Genomic DNA, 13,534 nt, shown 5'->3' on the forward strand with positions numbered 1-13,534 from the left:
ATATTTTATGTTATCTTTTTCCTGAAATGTAAATGTATTAGTGGAAATTTAGGGACAAAGTATCACCCTCCAAAATGAAAACTAATTCAGGGTTTTTTTTTGCCATTTTGCTTGTTTGTGTGACTACAGTATATATGTTTTGCTAAAGCCAAGTTCAGGAAAGCTAGAGTAGGATCACAGGCAGCAACTATAATATTACATGGGAGGGAAAAGAGGGGTCATTATTATAACGAGACACCATGCGGGGTCGTTAGTATAAGAAGGCACCATGGGGGGGTCATTATAAGAATGGGGGGGTCATTACTATAAGGAGACACCATGAGGGGGTCATTATTATAAGAAGGCACAATGTGGAGTCATTATTATAAGAAGACACAATGGGGAGATACCATGGGGGTCATTGTTATAATAAAGGCACAATAGGGGGTCATTATTATAAGGAGACTCCATGGGTCGTCATTATTATTAGAAGGCATTGTTGTGGGATCTAAGTATAAAGAGGCACGCTCAAGTCATGATTAAAATGAAACATAATAGGGGATCATTATTATAAGGAGCAGACTCGGATTGGCCCACAGGGGAGCAGGTGAATCCCATGGTGGGCCCCTGAACAGTAGTGGGTATCCATCCTATTATATGAGCAATAGTTTGCAAAACAATCTTGATTCTTTATGTACAAATTTAGCATCACATCATTCTTTTACGGTAGCAAACTACCAAGGTTATTATATGGAAGCATAGGTAAATTTGTAGCAGAGGGTAATTTAATATCACAATGGGTGTTATTGTTAAAAAAAGGGGGGGAATCATTATTATAAGAGGCACATGGAGGACATTATTATAAGGAGGCACAATGGGGGTCATTATTAAAGGAGGCTACAAGGGAAATTCATTATAATGAGGCACACAGGGGTCACTATAAAAAAGCGGAGAATCATTATTATAAGAGGCACACAGGGGCCATTACTGTAAGGAGGCACACAGGGGATTATTATTAAAAGTCAACACAATTAGGAATCATTATTATAAGGAAGCACATGTAAGTCATTATTATAAGGAGGCATAATGGAGGTCATTGTTATAAGGAGGCACAATGAGGGTCATTATTATAATGAGGCACAGTGGGGGTCAAAATTATGAGGCACAAGGAGACCTGGCGGTGCATTCTAACTATAGGGTGCTGTAAAACTATATGGAGGCACAGGGGGAAATATTATTATGAGGAGACAGAGAGAGTCATCAATATCAGATCGGAGGTGGTCCATCACTCGGTACACCCATGATCAGCATAAGGAGCAGAACAGCACAGCTCTAATCACTGTGTAGAGGCCATTGCTGGGAAATATTAAAATGAATCTGGCTTTTGAAAAGGATCAGCCTCTAATATCATAAGCCTCGATAGTCCTATGTTGGGACATTACTGTGTGCAATTACCCTTTCCGATGGCTTCAGTGTTCAATAGCATATTCTGTGACATCACTGTCAGTGGTGCGACTATGAGGGTTGCAAAACGTGCAGTTTCACCTAAGCCCCTGAGGGAGCCTCAAAAAGTAATAGTAGTGTCCTTTACCTGTACTGTGACATCACTGTGTGCATTATTCCATTTATGCTTTTTTATACAGTATAATAGTACGATTATTATACCTGCAGATCCTTCCTATTTGCTGTGATATTACCATTGCTTACAATATCTGTTCTGTCTCTGATACGATGTGTGACATTACAATTATTTATGAATTGCTCCCATGCAGTGACATCACTGTGTGCATTTTCTGTGGTGTAAGGAATTTTGTTTGCTGGATGCAAACAAAAATTACATTGGATTCTGTTCACATGCGGTTTTCATTTTTTGGTCTTTCCAAAGCCTAAAAACGCTAATGTGACGTTCTGTAAAATAATGGAATAAAAAAAAACATTTGATGCAGATTAATATTTTAGGTATGAATTGCTTCATAGGACAGACAGGGCACAGGTTATCAGGCTTGGACTGGCCAACTGGAGAACAGGAGAATCCTCCGGTGGGCCCCTTGGCACAATATACTTGAATCACTATGTACAGACAAAGGCGGCATCTTATTCATTTCACAATCTACCCAGCTCCTTGTTACATACATTTGGGATTGAGGATAATGTCACATTTGCATGTAGTGGGGTCCTGGAGTTGGTTACTGGTGGGCCCATGACACCCCAGTCTGACACGACACTGCAGGTTATTATTGTGTCCCGTAATGGTATGAAAAACAGTGGTATGTCCAGAACCGATAATCAATTTTTGGGTCCTATAAAATAAAAGGATGCATAAAGTGATCCTTTTTTTGTACCAATGGTCCTGAAAATGGCAAGTGCAAGCTAGTCGTATTGATATCCTGAACCTTAGATACTCTTGTCACAAATGAGCAATAGAATGTAAGAGGAAACAATTTCGCATCTCGCCATTTTTTTCCCCATTCTGAATAGGATTATGATTTGTAGCAGGATGAAATCCTTTGGCACAACCATCTCTTCTCACTTAGTATTGGGTGTCAGTAATCGCACAGATCATTTATATCCTTACAGCCTTGAACTGTGTTCCAGCGTGACCTTTTATTACATCGGCAACTCAAAAACGCTGCCACCGTCGCTGTGCTGCGAGGATGGATTGCGCTTTAAGTAATTGTGCCCTTGGAAATGTTGCTCCGCCTGAACTTACATTCTGTTTCCACTTTACAGATGATTATATGCTGGAGACCAAAAGTGCAAATAGCTATGAAAATTGGGTGTGCAAAGGGCAAAAATTACAGTTACAATCAACCCCTATTGCAAATTTGGTTTATTAGCAAAATTTACTCACTTTTTACTGTTTCTCTAAATTTATCACAATATGCCACTATAACCGACTACTGCAGTCTAAAAATTATTATTCAGCCTCTTCATGCCAGGCGTCTTTAGTGCTTAGTAAATTCCCTTTTGCATCTATGACCTAGAGTAGACATGATGCATAGCAAGACACCAGCTTCTGGAAGTGTTGCTGACAAATCGCACCTTATTCCTTGTGGGAATGGCCTCCAGGCAACTAATATTCTTACATTTTCCTGCTGCAACCTCCTTCTTCAAATCCCACCAAAGATTTTCTGCAGGGTTAAAGTCAGGCGACTGTGACTGCTATTCTAGAATCTTACAGGACTTCTTCTGAAAGCAAGTCTTGGTGGACTCTGAGGTATGCTTGGGATATTTGAACATGATGGAAGGTCCAATGATGCCCAGGCTTCAGCTTCATCACGGAAGCATGATGTTTTCTCCTAGTATTTCCTGAATCCATTTTGCCATTAACATACTGAAGTTTTCCAGTGCCAGAGGAATCAAAGCAGCCCCATGTCATCACTGATCCACCACCATGCTTCATTGTAGTCATCACCGACCCACTGCCATGCTTCACTGTAGACATCACTGAGCCACTGCTATGCTTCACTGTAGTCATAACTGATCCAATATCATGCTTCACTGTAGTTATCATTGAGCCACCGTCATGTCTCACTGTAGGCAGACTGTTCTCAGTGTATGCTGGCCTTTAGATATGCTCCCCATACTGTACTGGGAATTTGCTTGAATGCTTTCCTCTTTTATACACTGACTAAGCTCATGTATTCTCTGTAAGTCCAGCTACTGCTTATTGTTTATGACTGATAAGCAATATGACTTGCATCCTGTAACTGTGAAGCATTGTGGCTGGCACCTGGAATACTGTCACTGGCATAGTCAGAGAGAACTGTTGCTGGTATAATCATGAAACTGTAGCTGGCTTCCACTAGCGGGCATACCCTGACTACACTGGCTCTATCATAGTCTGGGGGCACTGTGGCAGGCATAATTGGTGAGAACGGTGTAGCCCTGGGACACTGTAGCTGGCATAGCTTTGTGTTTATGTGACTAGTAGAATCAGCAAGCATTGTACCTAGTTCAGTTAGAAAGCACTATGACTGGAATAGTCAGGGGGCACGGTGACTGGCAATATGATGAATTACTCTGGCTAACATTGCCAGAGGGCAATGTAGTTGGTATTGTGAAGGATAACTGTGGCTGGCATTGTCAGGGAACACTGTGGCTGACATTATCAATGAGCGGCGTGGCTGGCATTGCCTGGAGGCATTTTGGCTGGCAAAATTAGAAAACATTGATTATGAAACTTATTTTTATTCCAAAATCAATGGATTAAAATGAGGTGATTTCAACATAGAAATGTTTAACAACCCCATAGTAATCAACAGCCCATTTAAAACTACATTGCACGGACAGACTTGTTTTTAAAATAAAAAAAAGTCCTATAATTATCCAGTTTAGTTATTTGTGATCAGGTAGATTGCTCTGTGCAGAACTCTGACTCAGACTGATGGTGTCTCTGTCAGAGGTAACACCATGCTGCTCTGATTGAGATCAGTGATGTGCCACATATTCTATATTGCCCTTTTCTTCATCCCTACTAGCTTTTCAAAGGCAAAGAAGGTTAATAGTGACCTGTGTTTGGTATTACTACTACAGGGTATTTTCACTTGCTACTTTACCTGGAAAAATTGCTGTAACTTCTAAAGGAGATGGTCAAACGTATTGATATTTGGAAGTACATACTTTGGTTCCTTTAAAATGAGAGTGAGATGAACCTCAGCAACAGTGACATCCTCACGCCGAGTGGTCTCACCAACTTATTGCCTGCTGGTCATCTCCACTATGAGATAGACTTGGTGCACGCCTTTCTGCGCATCGGTAGTTTATGTGCGGTGCTTGCATTTCACCCATGCCGAATTCCTTTTTCACTTGTTAACAATGTACAGATACAGTTTGAAGGAGCGCATTTTCATTGTGGAAACTTATTGGAAAACTGAGTCCTTAAAGAGGTGCCAAAGTGAATTTTTAAAGAAGTTTGGAGGTCTACATCCAGGAACATAACTGGATAGGAATGATCACTTGATTTAAATTCAGGCTATGACACCAGACATCCTGAGGAGTACATTCAACAATATAGAACGGCGCATGCAGGCTTACTTGGATGTGAACAGTGCACATTTTCAACACTTGCTTTAAAACATCAGTTTCTCATGAACCAAGGAATGTACAGTCCAAATTGCAGCACGATAGAACGTCTCTTTTAGAAGTTACAACAATTTGTCCGGGTAAGACAGCAAGTAAATCCCCCTGTACCTGGACGGCTCGTACCAGTAGAGGGAGTGATGCTTCTGCTGTTGCTAGTGGCTCCCACATTTTAAGCTATGTTATGGGTTTTTATTTTTTTACCAAGTTTTCCTTAACCATAGCGTTTGGACAAGACTATGATTAACTTTTGACAATCTTTTCAACCTCAATTATTCAACTCTTGCCAAAGAGGGTATAAAAAATTGCTAGGTAGAAAGCTACATGTACAGAAAGTAAAATGTGGCCGCGGGCCGCAGCATGGGTGCAGGGCTGCCACTAGAGATTTCGGGGCCCCATACTGACAAAAATTTTGGGGCCCCTTTGAGACTCCACCCAGGCTCCAACCAGCCCCGCTCTCCACCCCTCGAACTGTCCACAGCCCCGCCCTCCACCCCTCGAACTGTCCACAGCCCCGCCCTCCACCCCTCGAACTGTCCACAGCCCCGCCCTCCACCCCTCGAACTGTCCACAGCCCTGCCCTCCACCCCTCGAACTGTCCACAGCCCCACCGCTCTCTCTTGGAAAAACTCCACTTCTCACCAATCACACATTAACAGTTCCCTTCTCCAGATCACACATATAGCCAGCAGCTCTTGTTTTGGCCAAAAGATTTTTTAAATCTGCCACCAAGACAAGGTAGACTCTTTTGGCCGGGCCCTACGCTACTCTAACCTATTAAACATTTGCTAAAATATCCAATACAATTTAGGTATATTTTTATTTATTTTTCAATTTTTAAAATGACCAATAATATCACATCCAAAGGGACAAATACCACCGCACCATGTCCAGTCCACATATTACCACCACACAGTGACCTATAATACCACACACAAGGAACAAATACAGCCACACCATGACCAGACCACATATTACTACCAGTGACAGAATAATAGCACATACAAGGGACAAATACCACCGCACCATGCCCAGACCACATATTACCAGCACATGGTGACTGGATACTATGATACTGATCATTAATAAAAAAAACATAATACTATCACCATAAGTGCCATTATACACAGGAGATCTGTACTTAGTATGTAGTGTCTGTGTACAGGTAATACAGTGATCACCGGTGACATTATGCACAGGACCTCTGTATATAGTGTATAGTGTAATTGTACAGGTAACACATTGACTCACCAGTGACGTCTCTAGGTAAAGTCCTTCATCTTTGCTTTTCATCTTTCCTCCAGCACAGACCGCCATCACGTCTTCCAGCCAGGGCTCATCTCTGCAGGAAATAACAGTTATCTAGAGCTCCACTTGCTGAACACAATACTTAATTTTTTCCCAACTTCTACATTACACCAGATGAAGAAAAAAAGTGACATAGTGTCGTTCTGCACAGTAACAGCACATCACTGCAGTAATAATATCCCTTAATTAGCCCCTATGGTAATAATATCCCCATCTTGACCCCCGTGTGTCTCATTCCTGGCTCCAGCCATATTTTCTCTCATCCTGCTCTCATGCATATCCATTCTGCCCCCATATGATCTCCCCATCCTGCCCCATCTGTCTACATCGTATCCATCCTGCCCCATGATCCTGCACCATGTCTCCCATCCTGCCCCCTGTGTCTCACATTCTGCCCCCTCCTGTGTCTCACTATCACATTCTGCCCCCTCCTGTGTCTCACTGTCACATTCCGGCCCCTCCTGTGTCTGTCACATTCTGCCACCACCTGTGTCTTACTGTCACATTCTGCCCCCTCCTGTGTCTCACTGTCACATTCTGCCCCCTCCTGTGAGTCACATTCTGCCCCCGTGTCTCTTATTCTGCCCCCGTGTCTCGCATTCTGCCCCCGTGTCTCGCATTCTGCCCCCTCGTCTTGCATTCTGCCCCCTCCTGTGTCTCACTGTCACATTCTGCCCCCTCTTGTGTCTCACTGTCACATTCTGCCCCCATGTCTTGCATTCTGCCCCCATGTCTCACATTCTGCCCCCTCCTGTGTCTCACTGTCACATTCTGCCCCCTCCTGTGTCTTACTGTCACATTCTGCCCCATGTCTGCATTCTGCCCCCATGTCTTGCATTCTGCCCCCATGTCTGCATTCTGCCACATGTCTTGCATTCTGCCCCCATGTCTGCATTCTGCCCCCATGTCTGCATTCAATCAATCAGTCAATCAATCAATCAATCAAATTTATTATCGCCAAGTACATATTACATATATACAAGGAATTCTTTGTGGCAAAGAGGCAACATAATATATAACAACAGATACAACAAGTAACATCTAACAAGACAGATACAGTATATAGTCTACACATGACGATTTAATTGTTGAACAGAGAGTGGATAGAAGCTGTTCATATGGCGGTTGGTACTGCATCTATCCACTCTCTGTTCAACAATTAAATCGTCATGTGTAGACTATATACTGTATCTGTCTTGTTAGATGTTACTTGTTGTATCTGTTGTTATATATTATGTTGCCTCTTTGCCACAAGGAATTCCTTGTATATATGTAATATGTACTTGGCGATAATAAATTTGATTGATTGATTGATTGATTGAATGCAGACATGGGGGCAGAATGCAGACATGGGGGCATGGCTTGCATTCTTCCCCCATGTCTTGCATTCTGCCCCCATGTCTTGCATTCTGCCCCCATGTCTTGTATTCTGCCTCCATGTCTGCATTCTGTCCCCATGTCTTGTATTTTGCCTCCATGTCTGCATTATGCCCTCGGGTCTCGCATTCTACCGCCATGGCTTGCATTCTGCCTCCATGTCTGCATTCTGCCCCCATGTCTTGTATTCTGCCTCCATGTCTGCATTCTCCCCCGGGTCTCGCATTCTGCCCCCATGGCTTGCATTCTGCCCCACGTCTGCATTCTGCCTCCATGTCTGAATTCTGCCTCCATGTCTGCATTCTGCCCCCATGTCTTGTATACTGCCTCCATGTCTGCATTCTGCCCCCATGTCTTGTATTCTGCCTCCATGTCTGCATTCTGCCCCCGGGTCTCGCATTCTGCCCCATGGCTTGCATTCTGCCCCCATGTCTGCATTCTGCCTCCATGTCTGCATTCTGCCTCCATGTCTTGCATTCTGCCTCCATGTCTGCATTCTGCCCCCATGTCTTGTATTCTGCCTCCATGTCTGCATTCTGTCCCGGGTCTCGCATTCTGCCCCAATGGCTTGTATTCTGCCCCCATGTCTGCATTCTGCCTCCATGTCTGCATTCTGCCCCATGTCTTGTATTCTGCCCCCGTGTCTACATATTTGCCCTTGTGTGTCTCCAATCCTGCCCCCAAGTCTCCATTCTGCCTCTGTGTGTCTCCATTCTGCCCCTTTCAATAATAAAATAAAATAAAAACTTTCTACTTACCTGACCGCGCTCCTGCGGTGAAGATAGAGCTGATGCTGTGTGAGCTGAAAGGACCTGTGGTGACGTCATTGTCATGTGATCAGGGGGCGGAGCTGATCAATGCTGAAGGCCTGTGATAATGATGACGTCACCCCAGGTCCTTCAGCACTTCTGCAGCTTAAGGGATGTCGGCCGCTGTGGCGGCTCTGCTGATGTGTGTGCTGCAGGCCGGCCGCAGCGCACACTTAAGGCCCGACCGGCGACCGCAGCGCACACTTGGGGCCCGTCTGGCGCCCGATGACACAAAGCACTTGGGGCCGGATGACTGGAAGCACAGGAGCGGGGCCCTTGATCTGCGGGGCCCCCTTCTGTACTGTTGTTCACCAGGCCCCATACAGCAGTAAGGGCTGTCATGCCCTGATGGCGGCCCTGCATGGGTGTGATGTGTACGGCTGTCAAATTGGGCTGATAAAAAGCAGCAATGAAAAAACAGACTTCCACAGTTAAATATATACATTTTTATATTTTATTTTATATTTAACAAAATTCAGTCACCTTCCCAAAAATGACATAAGAACTGCTAGATACAGTTGTGGCCAAAAGTATTGACACCCCTGCAATTCTGTCAGATAATACTCAGTTTCTTCCTGAAAATGATTGCAAGCACAAATTCTTTGGTATTATTATCTTCATTTAATTTGTCTTAAATGAAAAAGCACAAAAGAGAATGAAGCAAAAAGCAAAACATTGATCATTTCACACAAAACTCCAAAAATGGGCCATACAAAAGTATTGGCACCCTCAGCCTAATACTTGGTTGCACAACCTTTAGCCAAAATAACTGCAACCAACCGCTTCCGGTAACCATCAATGAGTTTCTTACAATGCTCTACTGGAATTTTAGACCATTCTTCTTTGGCAAACTGCTCCAGGTCCCTGGTATTTGAAGGGTGCCTTCTCCAAACTGCCATTTTTATATCTCTCCACAGGTGTTCTATGGGATTCAGGTCTGGACACATTGCTGGCCACCTTAGAAGTCTCCAGTGCTTTCTCTCAAACCATTTTCTAGTGCTTTTTGAAGTGTGTTTTGGGTCATTGTCCTACTGGAAGACCCATGACCTCTGAGGGAGACCCATCTTTCTCACACTGGGCCCTACATTATGCTGCAAGATTTGTTGGTAGTCTTCAGACTTCATAATGCCATGCACACGGTCAAGCAGTCCAGTGCCAGAGGCAGCAAAGCAACCCCAAAACATCAGGGAACCTCCGCCATGTTTGACTGTAGGGACCGTGTTCTTTTCTTTGAATGCCTCTTTTTTTCTCCTGTAAACTCTATGTTGATGCCTTTGCCCAAAAAGCTCTACTTTTGTCTCATCTGACCAGAGAACATTCTTCCAAAACGTTTTAGGCTTTTTCAGGTAAGTTTTGGCAAACTCCAGCCTGGCTTTTTTTATGTCTCGGGGTAAGAAGTGGGGTCTTCCTGGGTCTCCTACCATACAGTCCCTTTTCATTCAGACGCCGACGGATAGTACGGGTTGACACTGTTGTACCCTCGGACTGCAGGGCAGCTTGAACTTGTTTGGATGTTAGTCGAGGTTCTTTATCCAACATCCGCACAATCTTGCGTTGAAATCTCTTGTCAATTTTTCTTTTCCGTCCACATCTAGGAAGGTTAGCCACAGTGCCATGGGCTTTAAACTTCTTGATGACACTGCGCACGGTAGACACAGGAACATTCAGGTCTTTGTAGATGGACTTGTAGCCTTGAGATTGCTCATGCTTCCTCACAATTTGGTTTCTCAAGTCCTCAGACAGTTCTTTGGTCTTCTTTCTTTTCTCCATGCTCAATGTGGTACACACAAGGACACAAATTAGAGAAGCATCACATGATTTTTCGAACAGTGCCAATAGTTTTGTCCACCCTCTTTTTTATGTTTGGTGTGGAATTATATCCAATTTGGCTTTAGGACAATTCTTTTTGTGTTTTTTCATTTAAGACATATTAAATGAAGATAATAATACCGAAGAATTTGTGTTTGCAATCATTATCAGGAAGAAACTGAGTATTATCTGACAGAATTGCAGGGGTGTCAACACTTTTGGCCACAACTGTAGGTAGACATCTAAAAAGCCAGTGCCTGCACCAGGGCAAAGTATTAGTACTCAGATTTACAATTTGACTAGTAAAACAGATGTGCAAGAAAAAAAATTGTTTGTCACACACACAGACAATTACAGTTAAATATATGGGTTTTTTTGGTCGTTTTCTTTTTTGACTTTAAGAAAACAGTTATTTCCAGTCCACAAAAAGGATTGCACAAGAAATGCAAAAACAGTACAGCAGCTTATGTCAAGCAAACACAGCATCTCTAACTGATTCAGATTTTGATTTCACCTGTGAAAAATATTTTTCTGGCTTGCTGCTGCTTTCTAAGAATAAGATGAAGAAAAAAAAAATGCAGTTGTAATTCAAATGCAGCAGGAAAGATGCCAGCTAACACATATCACTGATCAATCACACGGAGTGTGGCACTGCTGCTGGCACCTCTCATCTCACTCTCTCAGTATTAATGGGATCTCTTTATTAACTATAGACTACTCCACTCATCATTGTCAGTGCTGCAGTCATACAAAAAATGACTGTCTGGAGTATTTGTCCAATGTTTTAGGGATTTCTTTTCTTGTCTATTTTTGCTCTGTTGTAAGCTCTGACGTTCACTCACGATCTGAAGTCAGCTTACAATGGCTCCTGCATTCCCTGCCTTGGCTTTTATACAGGCTATGATAGTCTCTTCTGACAATTATGCTATACCATGTGATATGATAGATGCAAGACATTATGGGGCAGTAGCGCAGTTCCATGAGTCTTCTGTGGTGGATGCAATCTTCTACGATGTGTAAAATACACAGTAGAGGGCAACTGTTTTGTGATTCACAGAAATCAAATGTTTAAATTGTTTGAATTTTCCTGTACTTGCAAATTTGACAAAATTTGATTCTCATCTTATCAATTTAGTCATCTATATAGGAAACTGCATCTCTCCATGAATACAAGCATGAAAAAGAATACCTAATTGATAAATATGTAAAAAAAAGGGGGTTTTCTATCTAATTTTAAAGTGTTCCCATACTCACTCAGTTGAAACTAAAAATGCACCCTTTCCACAATTTAATATTTAGGATGTTGGATTCTGAAAGATATTGTATGTTTCAGTAATGTAGCAGAATTTGTCATTCAACTCTTGGATTCCCCATTGTATCGTAATCTCTGTATGTATAAAAAAAATGCTGAGTTTCCTGGTGTAATTATTCAGTGGGGAATATCTTAGACTCTCTGATGCATAATTTTTTAGCAATTCTGTTTGCACAGTATTTGAATATGCTCAGGCTGCTGCTTAGTAATAAGAGATAAAGTTACCAGGAAACAGCGCTGGATGTAAAGATCTGTGCACGTTGCATCTAAGCCTTACATGTACCAACTATGCAGAGAAAAGCTCAAATATATCCATAGAACTCTATTTTCCCTTTGGAGTCCTAAAAGATTGTGGAATGGCTTCCACCTACTCGGTATGCATCATCATACGTTTTTTTATATGTATAGTATGCTTTCTGATACATAAAGCTATGATTAGAGATGAGCGATATTGCCCGATATCGTATCGGAATTTCCGATTTCCGATATCAATGGAAGTCAATGGGAGAAAAAAATTGGAATTACAAAATGACCACTACAGTGTTATATAATGGATAAAATGGAGGGGAAACACCTCAGGATAATGGGGAAGGAGTTTGCAGAGGCAGAGGAGCAAAAAAATCGCCAGAAAAATGCACAGAGCGAAAGCTGTAGCAGGAAAACATCTTCTTAACAGCCGTGTTTTTTCTTTGGGTTAGGATTAGTTGGGGTAGGGTTAGGGTTTATGGTAAGTAGGGTAAGGGTTAAGGGTTAGTGGTTAGGGTTAGTTAGGGTTAGGGGTAAGGGTTAGGGTAAGGGTTAGTGATAGTTAGGGTTAGTGATTTTACATTATTAAATTAAAACTGCCGGTGATGGTGTCAATATGCCCTTTGACTGACATGTGTCCGCGTTCAGCTCACCTTGCTTTGCAGGGAGTTTACAGGAGCACCACGTGGAGGAATGGATACACTCCCTTTAAACCATGCTTGGTCTTCTTCTGCTGATTATATTACTGTTATTCAGTAACAGTGATGGTCACAAACAGAAGTGTGAAACAGGCCTAATCTTTCAGCCTCTGAGTGCTCCGTGGAGCCAATCAGGAGCTGAAGAATTGCTGACAACATTGTGTAACTCCCCTAAGCTTGGTAGGAGGCGTCCAAACTTGCTAGCTAGGGGCTGCGCTGCGATTGGCTGGCTGGATGGTGTGATCAGGCAGTATAAAAGGCTGCGCCTGCCATTTTAGCCTCACTCTACTGTGAAAGCAGATAGGGATAGGTTGCTGTTGGAGATAGGGAGAGATCTCGGATCTAATAGCGATAGAAATTGTTTTTCAGCGACCGTAGCAGCCCCTGTGTGTTACAGAAGCAGTCTTTTTCCTCACTGACCCCACTCAGTTTCATTTTTTGTGCTGTGCAGGCTCTCAGTGAGGTGCTTAGTGAGACAGTGCAGAGCACATTCACTGCAGCTGCTGCAGCTCCTCTTGCTGCAGCACTGTGTGGTGTGTGTCTCACTGCCTTTTCTTTTCATCCCTTAAATCCCCTTCCCCTATTTTTTCCTAAAAGTTAAACACTATATAGGGATTGTGCTGTGAGGGACCCAAACAACCTCTGTGGCTGCTGCCACACAGCACCTGGCCCAGTCCCGGAGAATCCTTTTTTTTTTTGGTATCACAGCAGTGTCATTTACTACGCTGTGACATCTGACCGTATCGTGTACACCAACACCACAAACACACGTTACTCTTTGTGTAGGCCACACTAGATTCAAATAAAGTGTAGCAGACACACCATCATACAGTGCCATTAGTGTTTCTTATAGCTGTTTGTAGTCCTACAGGAATAAGCACACTAATCCCTAATTACTTTCTTGCCGTTCTGAA

General features: G+C 42.9%; 1 protein-coding gene across 9 annotated transcripts in view; it reads left to right on the top strand.

The window, feature by feature from the left end:
- The window catches only part of CRTAC1 (cartilage acidic protein 1), a 792,023-nt gene that overhangs the window by 443,381 nt on the left and 335,108 nt on the right, over window positions 1-13,534 (top strand). The gene's annotated exons all lie outside the window — the stretch shown is intronic.

This window comes from Dendrobates tinctorius, unplaced genomic scaffold (genome assembly GCF_039654945.1).
Source record: "Dendrobates tinctorius isolate UK_male_01 unplaced genomic scaffold, ASM3965494v1 ptg000196l, whole genome shotgun sequence".
In the NCBI taxonomy this organism is placed as follows: Eukaryota; Metazoa; Chordata; class Amphibia; order Anura; family Dendrobatidae; genus Dendrobates; species Dendrobates tinctorius.